This window comes from Scyliorhinus torazame, chromosome 1, assembly GCF_047496885.1.
Source record: "Scyliorhinus torazame isolate Kashiwa2021f chromosome 1, sScyTor2.1, whole genome shotgun sequence".
Lineage (NCBI taxonomy): Eukaryota > Metazoa > Chordata > Chondrichthyes > Carcharhiniformes > Scyliorhinidae > Scyliorhinus > Scyliorhinus torazame.
In genome coordinates, this window is record NC_092707.1 from 425,620,616 (window position 1) to 425,638,569 (window position 17,954).

The 17,954-nt window shown below is 45.5% G+C and overlaps 1 protein-coding gene across 1 annotated transcript in view; it reads right to left on the minus strand.

The window, feature by feature from the left end:
• The window catches only part of emilin1b (elastin microfibril interfacer 1b), a 224,383-nt gene that overhangs the window by 12,180 nt on the left and 194,249 nt on the right, over positions 1-17,954 (minus strand). The window lies entirely within an intron of this gene.

Below are 17,954 nucleotides of genomic sequence, written 5' to 3' on the forward strand. Positions count from 1 at the left end.
CACTACCGAACTTGGGAGATTATTATTGGGCCGCCAATGTGACAATGATACGTAGATGGATGATGGAGGGTGAGGGAGCGGCGTGGAAAAGGCTGGAGAGATGGTCCTGTAAAGGGACGAGTCTAGAGGCGCTGGTGATGGCGCCGCTACCGTTCTCACCGAAAAAGTACACCACGAACCCGGTGGTGGCGGCAACACTGAACATATGGGGACAGTGGAGGCGACAGAGAGGGGTGCGGGGAGCCCTGGTGGGGTCCCCTATCAGGAACAACCATAGGTTCGCCCCAGGAAGAATGGATGGAGGATTTCAGAGCTGGTACCAGTTGGGAATTAGGAAGGTGGGAGATTTATTCATAGATGGGACTTTTGCGAGCTTGGGAGCACTGGAGGAAAAGTATAAGTTACCCCGGGGGAATTTCTTGAGATATATGCAGGTGAGGGTGTTTACGAGACAACAGGTGAGGGAATTTCCGCGGCTCCCGACACAGGGGATACAGGACAGGGTGCTTTCAGGGGTGTGGGTCGGAGAGGGCAAGGTGTCAGAGATTTACCGAGAGATGAGGGAAGAGGGGGAGGAGTCGGTGGGCGAACTAAAAAGAAAGTGGGAAGAAGAATTAGGGGAGGAGATAGAGGAGGGTATGTGGGCTGATGCCCTAAGCAGGGTAAATTCCTCTTCCTCATGAGCCAGGCTTAGCCTGATTCAATTTAAGGTGCTACATAGAGCACACATAACGGGGACAAGATTGAGCAGGTTCTTTGGAGTGGAGGACAAATGTGGGAGGTGTGGCGGGAGCCCGGCAAACCATGCACATATGTTTTGGGCGTGCCCGGCACTGGAAGGGTATTGGAAGGGAGTGACGGGAGTGATTTCGCAGGTGGTGAAGGCCCGGGTCAAACCAGGCTGGGGGTTAGCTCTATTTGGAGTAGCGGATGAGCCGGGAGTGCAGGAGGCGAAAGAGGCCGATGTCGTGGCCTTTGCGTCCCTCGTAGCCCGGCGCAGGATCCTACTCATGTGGAAGGAGGTGAAACCCCCCGGACTGGAGGCCTGGGTAAATGATATGGCGGGGTTTATTAAACTGGAGCAGATAAAGTTTGCCCCGAGAGGATCGGCTCAAGGGTTCACCAGGCGGTGGCAGCCATTTCTCGACTACCTAGGGGAACGTTAGAGGGAAGACGGATGACCAGCAGCAGCAACCCGGGGGGGAGGGGGGGAGGCAGTTGAGTATAGGTCAATAGAGTACGAGGTTTTGTTACTTGTATATTATTACTACTATTATTATTATTGTTAAAAAGTTTAAACATTTCTGTTTTGTTACTGTTATCGTTTCGCTTGTTTTGTAAGCGGGAAAAATGTTGCTCAGGGAAAAAAATTTCAATAAAATATATTTTAAAAAAAAGAAATGGATGCGTAAGCAATGTACCTTTAAGAAAACAGTGATGTCAGAGAGTGGGTGGAGCTCAGCTCAGTTCAGCCATTTTGAAGTTTCAGTTTTGAAAAGTGCCTGGCTGGTTTGCTGTGAGCTGATTAAAAGGAGAAAGCCAGTTTGAGACAGCAGCTTGAGAAGTTTGGAAAAGAGCTGGGTGTGTGTCTGTGTTTTGCAGTGAGCCTGATCTCTGCCATGTAAGACTATCTCTGGATCATTTGGGTAATTTAACGTAAAGCCTTTAACCTGATGTGATTCTGTTTAAAGGTGTTAATTCTCTTGGAAGTTTGAAGGAACATTTTAAGGAATTATTTCCTGTTGCAATATTTTCTGAGTTATCTTTGAAGTAAGGGGTGTTAAGGGATCCGATGTTTATTTAAGATGTTAAGTTGAGTTCATGGAATAAACAGTGTTTTGTGTTTAAAAACCCACATGTCCATAATTGTAATCCCACACCTAGGGAAAAAGCCGTGTGCTCGGAAAAGCAACAAAATCCATTAAAGGGAGGGGTTGGTTGAACTCCATGATACATTTTGGGGTTCTGAAAAGCCTCGCCCATAACAATTGGGGGCTCTAGGGGTTTTAAAAGTTTATCTACTGGATTGGCTTTTGTGAACTTAAAGACAGTGAAGGATTGTTGCTTTTCCGGTGTGGTATTTTAGTTTAAGTGGGGAGAGTGTTGTGAACAATGGCTCTTTCAGAGGTTCAGAAGTTTTTGGGGGTGGAGAATGTCACACATAGTACTTTACGGACAGAAACGCAAAGCAGACTGTTAGATTTGGCAAGAACATTGCAGTTAACATTACCTGACAAAATGCGAAAAGATGAGGTAATTATGGCGGTGGCTAAGCATTTAAAGTTGCCGGAGATAGAGTTTGACTCATTGGAAATGGCAAAAATTCAGTTGCAAATTAAACAAATGGAACATGAGAAAGAACTAAAGCGGCTGGAATAGAAAAGTGAGAGAGAGAGAGGAAAGAGAAAGAGAGAGAGGAGAAAAGAAAGAATAGCCCTAGCAGAACAAAAAGAAAGGGAGATACAGATCAGGGAAAAAGATAAAGAGAGGGAGTTTGAACTTCAGAAAATGGCCATGAAACATGACAATCAGTTAAAATTGGCAGACGTAAAGGGAAACGGACAGTTGGATCATAGTGATGAGGATAGTGAGAAAGAGCGTCATAGTCGAAGGCTTGGTGGGAATCTATTTAAATATGTCCAAGCATTGCCAAGGTTTGACGAGAAGGAAGTGGAAGCCTTTTTCATTTCATTTGAGAAGGTAGCTAAACAAATGAAATGGCCACAGGACCTCTAGGGTTGTAATCTCAGGATTACTCCCTGTGCCACGTGCCAGTGAGGCTAGAAATAGGAAGATAGTGCAGCTAAACACGTGGCTAAACAGCTGGTGTAGGAGGGAGGGTTTCCTTTATCTGGACCACTGGGAGCTCTTCCGGGGCAGGTGTGACCTATAAAAGAAGGATGGGTTGCATCTAAACTGGAGAGGAATAAATATCCTGTCCGCGAGGTTTGCTAGTGTCACACGGGAGGGTTTAAACTAGTATAGCAGGGGGGTGGGCACGGGAGCAATAGGTCAGAAGGTGAGAGCATTGAGGGAGAACTAGGGAATAGGGACAGTGTGGCTCTAAGGCAGAGCAGACGGGGAGAAGTTGCTGAACACAGCGGGTCTGGTGGCCTGAAGTGCAGATGTTTTAATGCAAGAAGTATTACGGGTAATCATAGATTATCATAGAATTTACAGTGCAGAAGGAGGCCATTCGACCCATCGAGTCTGCACCGGCTCTTGGAAAGAGCGCCCTACCCAAGGTCAACACCGCCACCCTATCCCCATAACCCAGTAACCCCACCCAACACTAAGGGCAATTTTGGACACTAAGGGCAATTTATCATGGCCAATCCACCTAACCTGCACATCTTTGGACTGTGGGAGGAAACCGGAGCACCCGGAGGAAACCCACGCACACACGGGGAGGACGTGCAGACTCCGCACAGACAGTGACCCAAGCCGGAATCGAACCCGGGACCCTGGAGCTGTGAAGCAATTGTGCTATCCACAAGGCCACCGTGCTGCCCGTAAGGCAGATGAACTTAGAGCTTGGATTAGTACTTGGAACTATGATGTTGTTGCCATTACAGAGACCTGGTTGAGGGAAGGGCAGGATTGGCTGCTAAACGTTCCAAGATTTAGATGTTTCACGCAGGATAGAGGGGGATGTAAAAGGGGTGGCGGAGTTGCGCTACTGGTCAGGGAGGATATCACAGCTGTACTACGGGAGGACATATCAGAAGGCAGTGAGGCTATATGGGTAGAGATCAGGAATAAGAAGGGTGCAGTCACAATGTTGGGGGTTTACTACAGGCCTCCCAACAGCCAGCGGGAGATAGAGGAGCAGATACGTAGACAGATTTTGGAAAAGAGTAAAAACAACAGGGTTGTGGTGATGGGAGACTTCAACTTCCCCAATATTGACTGGGACTCACTTAGTGCCAGGGGCTTAGACGGGGCAGAGTTTGTAAGGAGCATCCAGGAGGGCTTCTTAAAACAGTATGTAGACAGTCCAACTAGGGAAGGGGCGGTACTGGACCTGGTATTGGGGAATGAACCCAGCCCGGTGGTAGAAGTTTCAGTAGGGGAGCATTTCGGGAACAGTGACCACAATTCAGTAAGTTTTAAAGTGCTGGTGGACAAGGATAAGAGTGGTCCTAGGGTGAATGTGCTAAATTGGGGGAAGGCTAATTATAACAATATTAGGCGGGAACTGAAGAACATAGAATGGGGGTGGATGTTTGAGGGCAAATCAACATCTGACATGTGGGAGGCTTTCAAGTGTCAGTTGAAAGGAATACAGGACCGGCATGTTCCTGTGAGGAAGAAAGATAAATACGGCAATTTTCGGGAACCTTGGATGACGAGTGATATTGTAGGCCTCGTCAAAAAGAAAAAGGAGGCATTTGTCAGGGCTGAAAGGCTGGGAACAGACGAAGCCTGCGTGGAATCTAAGGAAAGTAGGAAGAAACTTAAGCAAGGAGTCAGGCGGGCTAGAAGGGGTCACGAAAAGTCATTGGCAAATAGGGTTAAGGAAAATCCCAAGGCTTTTTACACGTACATAAAAAGCAAGAGGGTAGCCAGGGAAAGGGTTGGCCCACTGAAGGATAGGCAAGGGAATGTATGTGTGGAGCCAGAGGAAATGGACGAGGTACTAAATGAATACTTTCCATCAGTATTCACCAAAGAGAAGAAATTGGTAGATATTGAGTCTGGAGAAGGGTGTGTAGATAGCCTGGGTCACATTGAGATCCAAAAAGACGAGGTGTTGGGCGTCTTAAAAAATATTAAGGTAGATAAGTCCCCAGGGCCTGATGGGATCGACCCCAGAATACTGAAGGATGCTGGAGAGGAAATTGCTGAGGCCTTGACAGAAATCATTGGATCCTCACTGTCTTCAGGTGATGTCCCGGATGACTGGAGAATAGCCAATGTTGTTCCTCTGTTTAAGAAGGGTAGCAAGGATAATCCAGGGAACTACAGGCCGGTGAGCCTTTCTTCAGTGGTAGGGAAATTACTGGAGAGAATTCTTCAAGACAGGATCTACTCCCATTTGGAAGCAAATGGACGTATTAGTGAGAGGCAGCATGATTTTGTGAAGGGGAGGTCGTGTCTCACTAACTTGATAAGAGTTTTTCGAGGAGGTCACAAAGATGATTGATGCAGGTAGGGCAGTGGATGTTGTCTATATGGACTTCAGTAAGGCCTTTGACAAGGTCCCTCATGGTAGACTAGTACAAAAGGTGAAGTCACACGGCACCAGGGGTGAGCTGGCAAGGTGGATACATAGAACAATACAGCGCAGTACAGGCCCTTCGGCCCACGATGTTGCACCGAAACAAAAGCCATCTAACCTACACTATACCATTATCATCCATATGTTTATCCAATAAACTTTTAAATGCCCTCAATGTTGGCGAGTTCACTGCTGTAGCAGGTAGGGCATTCCACGGCCTCACTACTCTTTGCGTAAAGAACCTACCTCTGACCTCTGTCCTATATCCATTACCCCTCAGTTTAAAGTTATGTCCCCTCGTGCCAGACATTTCCATCCGCGGGAGAAGGCTCTCACTGTCCACCCTATCCAATTCCCTGAACATTTTGTATGCCTCTATTAAGTCTCCTCTTAACCTTCTTCTCTCCAACGAAAACAACCTCAAGTCCATCAGCCTTTCCTCATAAGATTTTCCCTCCATACCAGACAACATCCTGGTAAATCTCCTCTGCACCCGCTCCAAAGCCTCCACGTCCTTCCTATAATGCGGCCGTACCAGAGTTCTGTACAGCTGCAACATGACCTCCTGACTCCGGAACTCAATCCCTCTACCAATAAAGGCCAACACTCCATAGGCCTTCTTCACCACCCTATCAACCTGGGTGGCAGCTTTCAGGGATCTATGTACATGGACACCTAGATCCCTCTGCTCATCCACACTTTCAAGAACTTTACCATTAGCCAAATATTCCGCATTCCTGTTATTCCTTCCAAAGTGAATCACCTCACACTTCTCTACATTAAACTCCATTTGCCACCTCTCAGCCCAGCTCTGCAGCTTATCTATATCCCTCTGTAACCTGCTACTTCCTTCCACACTATCGACAACACCACCGACTTTAGTATCGTCTGCAAATTTACTCACCCACCCTCTGCGCCTTCCTCTAGGTCATTGATAAAAATGACAAACAGCAACGGCCCCAGAACAGATCCTTGTGGTACTACACTTGTGACTGAACTCCATTCTGAACATTTCCCATCAACCACCACCCTCTGTCTTCTTTCAGCTAGCCAATTTCTGATCCACATCTCTAAATCACCCTCAATCCCCAGCCTCCGTATTTTCTGCAATAGCCTACCGTGGGGAACCTTATCAAACGCTTTGCTGAAATCCATATACACCACATCAACTGCTCTACCCTCATCTACCTGTTCAGTCACCTTCTCAAAGAACTCGATAAGGTTTGTGAGGCATGACCTCCCCTTCACAAAGCCATGCTGACTATCCCTGATCATATTATTCCTATCTAGATGATTATAAATCTTGTCTCTTATAATCCCCTCCAAGACTTTACCCACTACAGACGTGAGGCTCACCGGTCTATAGTTGCCGGGGTTGTCTCTGCTCCCCTTTTTGAACAAAGGGACCACATTTGCTATCCTCCAGTCCTCTGGCACTATTCCTGTAGCCAATGATGACATAAAAATCAAAGCCAATGGTCCAGCAATCTCTTCCCTGGCCTCCCAGAGAATCCTAGGATAAATCCCATCAGGTCCCGGGGACTTATCTATTTTCAGCCTGTCCAGAATTGCCAACACCTCTTCCCTACGTACCTCAATGCCATCTAATCTATTTACCTGGAGCTCAGCATTCTCCTCCACAACATTATCTTTTTCCTGAGTGAATACTGACGAAAAATATTCATTTAGTATCTCGCCTATCTCTTCAGACTCTACACACAACTTCCCATCCCTGTCCTTGACTGGTCCTACTCTTTCCCTAGTCATTCGCTTATTCCTGACATACCTATAGAAAGCTTTTGGGTTTTCCTTGATCCTTCCTGCCAAATACTTCTCATGTCCCCTCCTTGCTCGTCTTAGCTCTCTCTTTAGATCCTTCCTCGCCACCTTGTAACTATCCATCGCCCCAACCGAAACTTCACACTTCATCTTCACATAGGCCTCCTTCTTCCTCTTAACAAGAGATTCCACTTCTTTGGTAAACCACGGTTCCCTCGCTCGACGCCTTCCTCCCTACCTGACCGGTACATACTTATCAAGAACACGCAGTAGCTGATCCTTGAACAAGCTCCACTTATCCAGTGTGTCCAACACTTGCAGCCTACTTCTCCACCTTATCCCCCCCAAGTCACGTCTAATGGCATCATAATTTCCCTTCCCCCGGCTATAACTCTTGCCCTGCGGTGTATACTTATCCCTTTCCATCCTTAACGTAAACGTCACCGAATTGTGGTCACTGTCCCCAAAGTGCTCACCTACCTCCAAATCCAACACCTGGCCTGGTTCATTACCCAAAACCAAATCCAATGTGGCCTCGCCTCTTGTTGGCCTGTCAACAAACTGTGTCAGGAAACCCTCCTGCACACACTGTACAAAAAACGACCCATCTAATGTACTCGAACTATATCTTTTCCAGTCAATATTTGGAAAGTTAAAGTCTCCCATAATAACTACCCTGTTACTTTCGCTCTTATCCAGGATCATCCTCGCCATCCTTTCCTCTACATCCCTAGAACTATTTGGAGGCCTATAGAAAACTCCCAACAGGGTGACCTCTCCTTTCCTGTTTCTAACTTCAGCCCATACTACCTCGGAAGATGACTCCCCATCTAGCATCCTCTCCGTCACCGTAATACTGTCCTTGACTAGCAGCGTCACACCTCCCCCTCTTTTGCCTCCTTCTCTGAGCTTACTAAAACACCTAAACCCCGGAACCTGCAACATCCATTCCTGTCCCTGCTCTATCCATGTCTCCGAAATGGCCACAACATCGAAGTCCCAGGTACCAACCCATGCTGCCAGTTCCCCTACCTTGTTTCGTGTACTCCTGGCATTGAAGTAGACACACTTCAAACCACCTACCTGAACACTGGCCCCCTCCTGCGACGTCAAATCTGAGCTCCTGACCTCTATACTCTCATTCTCCCTTACCCTAAAACTACAATCCAGGTTCCCATGCCCCTGCTGCATTAGTTTAAACCCCCCAAAGAGCACTAACAAATCTCCCCCCCCAGGATATTTGTGCCCCGCAGGTTCAGATGTAGACCATCCTGTCTGTAGAGGTCCCACCTTCCCCAGAAAGAGCCCCAGTTATCCAGAAATCTGAATCCCTCCCGCCTGCACCATCCCTGTAGCCACGTGTTTAAATGCTCTCTCTCCCTATTCCTCATCTCACTATCACGTGGCACGGGCAACAACCCAGAGATAACAACTCTGTTTGTTCTAGTTCTGAGCTTCCATCCTAGCTCCCTGAAAGCCTGCCTGACATCCTTATCCCCTTTCCTACCTATGTCGTTCGTGCCAATGTGGACCACGACTTGGGGCTGCTCCCCCTCCCCCTTAAGGACCCGGAAAACACGATCCGAGACATCACGTACCCTTGCACCTGGGAGGCAACATACCAAACGTGAGTCTCTCACGCTCCCACAAAATCTCCTATCTGTGCCCCTGACTATCGAGTTCCCAATTACTAATGCTCTGCTCCTCTCCCCCCTTCCCTTCTGAGCAACAGGGACAGACTCCGTGCCAGAGGCCCGTACCCCATGGCTTACCCCTGGTAAGTCCCCCCCCCCACAAGTATCCAAAGCGGTATACTTGTTTCTCAGGGGTACGACCGCAGGGGATCCCTGCACTGACTGTTTTTTCTCAGTCCCTCTTACAGTTACCCAACTGTCTCCAATCTTTGGTGTAACTAATTCCCTGAAGCTGCTGTCTATGACCCCCTCTGCCTCCCGAATGATCCGAAGTTCTTCCAACTCCAGCTCCAGTTCCCTAACTCGGTCTTGGAGGAGCTGGAGATGGCAGCACTTCCTGCAGGTAAAATCAGCAGGGACACTAACGGCATCCCTCACCTCAAACATCCTGCAGGAGGAACATTGCACTCCCTGCCCTGCCATTCCTCTAACTTTCTACCAAGATGTGGCTAACAACTAAATTAAATTTTTTATAAAAAATAATAATAATATAATAAAATATGGTACTTACCTCAGACCAATGGGTTTTATTATTAGGTTAGAGGAGGAGGGCGGGTGGGAGACACCACACGTGTAGTGTCTCGGGTTTCCTCTCCACCAGAATTTATTGGTGAGGGTCTTCCCAGAAGTCCGCGGGTCGACTTCCTGTTCCTACCTTAAACACTAAAATTTTTTTTAAAAATTTCAAGGAGAGACTTACCTCCCAGAAATCACTTCTGCACTGCCCCCGCTGAAATGGACTAGCCTGCTCCGCTCCTGCTGAAATCGACTTGGCCTGCAAGGTAAGTAAGTTGTTAATCAGTACTTACCTCACCCAGGCAGCGACCTTTTAAACGGTCCCCTCTGCCTCGAAGCTCCCGCGCTTTTTCAAATTCCCGCGCTGTTTCTAAGGTCCCAGCTCTCACTCCCGAACTACACAGCTGACCTGCAAGGTAAGTAAGTTAATACAGAACTGGCTAGGTCATAGAAGGCAGAGAGTAGCAATGGAAGGATGCTTTTCTAATTGCAGGGCTGTGACCAGTGGTGTTCCGCAGGGATCAGTGCTGGGACCTTTGCTCTTTGTAGTATATATAAATGATTTGGAGGAAAATGTAACTGGTCTGATTAGTAAGTTTGCAGACGACACAAAGGTTGGTGGAATTGCGGATAGCGATGAGGACTGTCAGAGGATACAGCAGGATTTAGATTGCTTGGAGACTTGGGCGGAGAGATGGCAGATGGAGTTTAATCCGGACAAATGTGAGGTAATGCATTTGGAAGGTCTAATGGAGGTAGGGAATATACAGTGAATGGTAGAACCCTCAAGAGTATTGACAGTCGGAGAGATCTAGGAGTACAGGTCCACAGGTCACTGAAAGGGGCAACACAGGTGGAGAAGGTAGTCAAGAAGGCATACGGCATGCTTGCCTTCATTGGCCGGGGCATTGAGTATAAGAATTGGCAAGTCATGTTGCAGCTGTATAGAACCTTAGTTAGGCCACACTTGGAGTATAGTGTTCAATTCTGGTCGCCACACTACCAGAAGGATGTGGAGGCTTTAGAGAGGGTGCAGAAGAGATTTACCAGAATGTTGCCTGGTATGGAGGGCATTAGCTATGAGGAGCAGTTGAATAAACTCGGTTTGTTCTCACTGGAACGACGGAGGTTGAGGGGAGACCTGATAGAGGTCTACAAAATTATGAGGGGCATAGACAAAGTGGATAGTCAGAGGCTTTTCCCCAGGGTAGAGGGGTCAATTACTAGGGGGCATAGGTTTAAGGTGAGAGGGGCAAGGTTTAGAGTAGATGTATGAGGCCAGTTGTTTACACAGAGGGTAGTGGGTGCCTGGAACTCGCTACCGGAGGAGGTGGTGGAAGCAGGGACGATAGTGACATTTAAGGGGCATCTTGACAAATACATGAAGAGGATGGGAATAGAGGGATACGGACCCAGGAAGTGTAGAAGATTGTAGTTTAGTCGGGCAGCATGGTCGGCACGGGCTTGGAGGGCCGAAGGGCCTGTTCCTGTGCTGTACATTTCTTTGTTCTTTGTTATGACATGTGGGTGTTACTGATTAAAACAAAGCTGGTAGGTAGAGCTAGTGAAGTGTTCGCGTCACTACCGCAGGAGGTACCTGGAACGTATGAGGAGGTGAAGAAATCCATCTTAAGTGCATATGAGCTAGTGCCTGAAGCCTACAGACAAAGGTTTAGAAATTTAAGGAAAGAATTTGGTCAAATGTACATGGCGTTTGAAAGGCTCAAGCAGAGTAATTTTGATAGGTGGATAAGGGCTTTGAAAATAGACCAAACGTATGAAGCTCTCAGAGAAATTATACTTTTGGAGGAGTTTAAAAATTCAATTCCTGATGTAGTGAGAACTCATGTGGAAGAACAGAGGGTTAAAACTGCGAGATCAGCAGCAGAAATGGCAGATGATTATGAATTAGTTCATAAATCAAAGATTGGTTTCCGACATCAGTTTCAGCCGGTGAGGGATAGAAACTGGGGACATGAGAAATACTCAAGTGGTAAAGGTGATCTGATTGGAGACAATAAAGAGTGTACCTCAGATTAAAAAAGAAATCCAGGAGGGTGGAAAAGAAATGAAAAGTTTCAAATGTTTTCACTGTACTAACTAGGCCGTGTAAAGTCACAGTGTTGGTGGTTGAAGAAAAGCACTGGGAAGGCTGATGTAGTAAAACAGGATAAGACAGTGGGGTTTGTTAAAGTGGTAAAGGAAAGCCCAAGGGAAGCGAAGGAGGTGCAAATGATTGGACAGCTTGTTCAAGAAGTAATTGTTAAGAAGTTGCCAGATGTCTTTCAAGACATACCCAAGTTACTTGTGTGGGTAAAGTTTACTCATGTGTATCAGGAGGAGCAGGTAAAGAAGTAACAATTTTAAGAGATGCAGGGGCTAGTCAATCTTTAATGGTAAGAGATGAGGAATTATGTAGTTTGGGAAGAATGTTGCCAGAAAAGGTGGTGATATGTGGAATTCCGGGTGAGAGGAGTAGCGTTCCATTATATAAGGTAAGGTTGGAAAGTCCAGTGAAGAGTGGTGAAGTGGTAGTAGGAGTAATAGATAAACTATCTTGTCCAGGAATACAGTTTATCTTGGGTATTTATATAGCTGGATTGCAGGTGGGAGTTATGCCTACTATGGTTGATAAGCCAGTGGAAAATCAGTCAACTGAAGTGTTGAAGGACGAATATCCTGGGATTTTTCCGGATTATGTAGTAACAAGGTCGCAAAGTCACAGGTTTAGACAAGAGGAGAAATCAAAGAGTGAAGATGAAGTTGAAGTGCAATTATCAGAAACGATTTTTGATCAGATGGTTGAAAAAGAACAAGAACAGGTGGAGGATGAGGCGGATATTTTTAGTTCAGGAAAATTGGCGGAGTTACAACAGAAAGGTGTAGAAATAGAATGGATATATCAGAAAGCATATACGGAAGAGGAATCTGAGTATACCAGAGTGTTATTACCGTAAAAATGATGTCTTGATGAGAAAATGGAGACCTGTACATATGCAGACAGATGAAAAGTGGGCAGAAGTTCATCAAGTAGTATTGCCGGGAGGGTATAGAAAGGAGGTGTTGCGAGTTGCACATGAGGTACCAGTGGGAGGTCATTTGGGAATAAGGAAAACTCAAGCTAAAATCCAGAAACATTTTTATTGGCCTGGACTACATAAAGATGTAGTCAAATTTTGTCAATCATGTCACACATGTCAAGTGACAGGGAAACCTCAGGCAGTGATAAAACCAGCGCCCTTAATTCCCATTCCAGCATTTGAGGAACCTTTTACAAGGGTCCTAATTGATTGTATAGGACCGCTTCCTGAAACAAAAAGTGGAATCAATATGTTTTGACTATAATGGATGTGTCTAATAGGTTTCCAGAGGCCATTCCAGTACGTAATATTACAGCTAAAAGGATTATGGAGGAGTTACTTAAATTCTTTACTAGATATGGACTACCCACAGAAATTCAATCGGATCGAGGATCAAATTTTACTTCAAAGTTATTCAAAGAAGTTATGGATAGCTTAGGAATAAAACAATTTAAATCAACTGCGTACCATCCAGAATCGCAGGGAGCATTAGAAAGGTGGCATCAGGTATTCAAGACAATGTTGAGGGCGTATTGTCAAGATTATCCAGAGGATTGGGATAAAGGAATTCCATTCGTATTGTTTGCAATTAGGGATGCACCTAATGAGTCTACCAAATTTAGTCCTTTTGAACTAATTTTTGGGCATGAGGTAAGAGGACCACTTAAATTGATTGAGGAAAAATTGGTGGGTGAGAAATCAGAAATTACACTATTGGATTACGTGTCAAATTTTAGGGAACGATTAAATAGAGCAGGTGAATTGGCTAGACAACATTTGAAAGTTGCACAAAATGTGATGAAACGGGTAGCGGACAAGAAATCCAAAGTTCGTAGTTTTGCCAGTGGGGATAAAGTTTTAATGTTGTTACCAGTGGTAGGGGAGCCTTTAAAAGCACGGTTTTGTGGACCGTATCAGATTGAAAGGAAATTAAATGAGGTGAATTATGTGGTAAAAACACCAGGTAGAAGGAAGATTCACCGTGTGTGTCATGTGAATATGCTTAAAAGGTACTTTGAAAGGGAAGGAGAGAAAAAGGAGGTCTTAATGATTCTAACTCAAAGTGACGAACCATATCCAGATGACTGTGAATTTGACATACTTCAAATTAAATTGGAAAATGAGGATGTTCTTAAAAATTGGGATGAATTGTTAAGTTACCTTCCAGAGGAAAAACGAACTGACCTGAAAGAGTTATTGATATCACATGGGCAAGTTTGTAGAGATAAATTGGGAAGTACTAAAATGGCTATACATGATGTAGATGTAGGAAATACTGTTCCAATCAAACAACAACCATATAAACTTAATCCTTTAAAATTGGCACAGGTTAACAGAGAGATTGAGAGTATGCTGAAGAATGGCATAATTGAAGTGGGTTGCAGCCAATGGAGCTCACCCATAGTGATGGTACCTAAACCAGACGGTACCCAACGATTGTGTGTGGACTACAGAAAGGGGAATGCAGTTACAAGAATGGACTCTTATCCTATCCCACGTTTGAGGGATTGCATTGAGAAATTGGGACAATCTGCTTTTATTTCCAACTTCCAGACATGGACAGAACATTTAAAACATCGTATGGAGTTCTTCGATCGACTTCAGGAGGCAGGTTTGGTGATGAACCTAGCCGAAAGTGAATTTGGAGAAGCCCGAATCACTTTCCTTACGGAGTTTCCAATACCCTCAAGACAAAGGGAAATAATGCGATCTCCTGGCATGAATGAATTTGATCGAACAGTTGTGCAAAGATTTTGTGGCGTGATTACTCCACTGATGGAATTGCTGAAGAAACGTAAAAAATTTCAATGGACAGCGGACTTTCAACATGCATTTGAGTGCCTGAAAGCTGTGATCACCAATGCTCCTGTATTGGAGAATTGCAAGGGACTCTGTGGTCAGATTGAACTAAAGTATCTGATTCTAAAGAGAAATGCCGAGGAGTAGAGGAATGGATGGATCGTGCAGAGACTTTGTTCAAAGAGACTGTCAATCGAGAAGGATTTTGGTTGGAGGAAGAAGAACAAAGAAAAATGGACAATATTATTATACCTGTTTGCGTGTGTTGTTTTAAAAAGAAAACGGAAAGGTATATTTACTGTGTACATTTCTTAGTGGATGGTGCAAAAGTGAAAAATGAAACCATCTTGAAGTTGATGGGTTTTTTTTTTTTCTTGAGGGGAGGTGTCATGTGAGAGTACCTTTAAGACATGGATGTTTAAGCAATGTACCTTTAAGAAAACAGTGATGTCAGAGAGTGGGTGGAGCTGAGCAGATCAGCCATTTTGCAGTTTTTAGTTTCAGTTTGAAAAAGAGCTTGTGTGTGTCTGTGTGTTTCCAGAGAGCTGCAGTTTGGAGGAAAAGCGCTGTGTGTGTGTCTGTGTTTTGCAGTGAGCTGGATTTGCTGTGATGTCTGCCATGAAAGACTATCTCTGGAATATGGGTGATTTAAACTCAGAATAGTAAAGCCTTTAACCTGATGTGATTCTGTTTAAAGGTGTGAAGTCTCTTGGAAGTTTGAAGGAACATTTTGAGGGATTATTTACTGTTGTAATATTTTCAGAGTTATCTTTGAAGTAAGGGGTGATAAAAGAGCCAAGGTTTATTTAAGGTGTTAAGTTGAGTTCATGAAATAAACATTGTTTTGTGTTTAAAAACCCACGTGTCCATAATTGTAATCCCACACCTAGGGAACAAGCCGTATGTTAGGAAAAGCAACAAATAGAGGTATACAAAATTATGAGGGGCATAGACAGAGTGGATAGTCAGAGGCTTTTCCCCAGGGTAGAGGGGTCAATTACTAGGGGGCATAGGTTTAAGGTGAGAGGGGCAAGGTTTAGAGTAGATGTACGAGGCAAGTTTTTTACGCAGAGGGTAGTGGGTGCCTAGAACTCGCTACCGGAGGAGGTAGTGGAAGCAGGGACGATAGGGACATTTAAGGGGCATCTTGACAAATATATGAATAGGATGGGAATAGAAGGATACGGACCCAGGAAGTGTAGAAGATTGTAGTTTAGTCGGGCAGCATGGTCGGCACGGGCTTGGAGGGCTGAAGGGCCTGTTCCTGTGCTGTACATTTCTTTGTTCTTTGTTCTTTGTACATTAAAGGGGGAGGTTGGTTGAACTCCATGATACATTTTGGGGTTCTGAAAATGCCTCGCCCATAACACAAGAAAAGAAATTTATGGAATGTTAAAGAGATAGTTTATTGAAACAGCTTTTGGTGGAGCCCACTAGGGAACAGGCAATTCTGGATTTGGTGATGTGTAATAATGCAGACTTGATTAGGGATCTTAAGGTGAAGGAACGCTTTGGGAGCAGTGACCACAATATGATAGAATTTACCCTGCAGTTTGAGAGAGATAAGCTGGAATCAGATGTAACGGTATTACAATTAAATAAGGGGAGCTACAAAGACATGAGGGAGGAGCTGGCCAGAGTTGATTGGAAAAGGAGCTGAGCAAGGAAGACAATTGGACAGCAATGACGGGGGTTTTTGGGGGTTAGGCGGGAGGCACAGCAGAAATCCATCCCAAGGAGGAGGAAATGTGCTAAGAGGAGGACAAGGCATCCATGGTTGACGAGGGAAGTCAAAGACAGCATAAAAGCAAAAGAAAAATCATGCAAAGTGGCGAGTATAAGTGGGAAGCCAGAGGATTGGGAATCCTTTAAAAGTGAGCAGAGGAAAACTAAAAAAGCAATAAGGGGAGAGAAGATGAAATTTGAGTGCAAGCTAGCTAGTAATATAAAGGAAAATAGGAAGAGTTTCTTTTGATGTATGAAAGATAAGAGAGAAGCAAAAATAGACATTGGACAAAAGGAAAATGTGGCTGGAGAAGTAATAATAGGAAACAAAGAAATGGCAGAGGAACTGAATAGTTACTTTGCATCAGTCTTCACGGTGGAAGACACCAGTGGGATGCCAGAGCTCCAGGAGAACCAGGGGCAGAGGTGAGTGTAGTGGCCATTACTAAGGAGAAGGTACTGGGGAAACTGAAAGGTCTGAAGGTGGATAAGTCACCTGGACCAGATGGACTACACCCCAGGATTCTAAAAGAGATAGCTGAGGAGATTGTGGCGGCATTGGTGGTGATCTTTCAGGAATCACTGGAGGCAGGAAGAGTCCCAGAGGACTGGAAAGTGGCTAATGTAGCACTGCTGTTTAAGAAGGGAGGGGGGCAGAAGACGGGAAATTATAGGCCGGTTAGCCTGACTTCAGTCATTGGTAAGATTTTAGAGGCTGTTATTAAAGATGAGATTGCGAAGTACTTGGAAGTGCACGGTAAAATAGAACTGAGTCAGCACGGCTTCGTCAAAGGGAGGTCATGTCTGACAAATCTGTTAGAGTTCTTTGAGGAGGTAACAAGGAAGTTAGACAAAGGAGAACCAGTGGATGTGATTTATTTAGATTTCCAGAAGGCCTTTGACAAGGTGCCGCATCGGAGACTGTTAAATAAGTTCAGAGCTCATGGTGTTCAGGGTAAGATCCTGGCATGGATAGAGGATTGGCTGACTGGCAGAAGGCAGAGAGTGGGGAGAAAGGGGTCTTTTTCAGGATGGCAGCCGGTGACTAGTGGTGTGCCTCAGGGGTCTGTGCTGGGACCACAACTTTTCACAATGTACATTAATGATCTGGAAGGAGGAATTGAAGGCACTGTTGCTAAGGTAGTATTGAGGAAGCAGGGGGGGCTGCAGAAGGATTTGGACAGGCTAGGAGAGTGGGCAATGAAGTGGCAGATGGAATACAATGTGGAAAAGTGTGAGGTTATGCACTTTGGAAGGAGGAATTTAGGCACAGACTATTTCCTAAATGGGGAGATGCTTAGGAAATCAGAAGAACAAAGGGACTTGGGAGTCCTTGTTCACGATTATCTTTAGGTTAATGTGCAGGTTAGGTTTAGCGCAGTGGGCTAAACAGTTGGCTTGTAAAGCAGAACAATGCCAGCAGCGCGGGTTCAAATCCTGTACCAGCCTCCCCGAACAGGCGCCGGAATGTGGCGACTGGGGGCTTTTCACAGTAACTTCATTGAAGCCTACTTGTGACAATAAGCTCGGGCAGCATGGTAGCGCATGTGGAAAAGCACTGTGGCTTCACAGCGCCAAGGACCCAGGTTCGATTCTCCGCTGGGTCACTGTCTGTGCGGAGTCCGCACATCCTCCCCGTGTGTGCGTGGGTTTCCTCCGGGTGCTCCGGTTTCCTCCCACAGTCCAAAGACGTGCAGGTTAGGTGGATTGGCCATGCTAAATTGCCCTTAGTGACCAAAAAGGTTAGAGGGGTTATTGAGTTACGGGGTTAGGGTGGAAGTGAGGGCTTAAGTGGGTCGGTGCAGACTCGATGGGCCGAATAGCCTCCTTCTGCACTGTATGTTCTATGTTCTATTATTATTATATTACTAGGTTCAGTCGGCAGTTAGGAAGGCAAATGCAATGTTGGCATTCATGTCAAGGGGGCTAGAATACAAGACCAGGGATGTACTTCTGAGGCTGTATAAGGCTCTGGTCAGACCCCATTTGGAATATTGTGAGTAGTTTTGGGCTCCGTATCTAAGGAAGGATGTGCTGGCCTTGGAAAGGGTCCTGAGGAGGTTCACAAGAATGATCCCTGGAATCAAGAGCTGGTCGTATGAGGAACGGTTGAGGACTCTGGGTCTGCACCACGAGTCC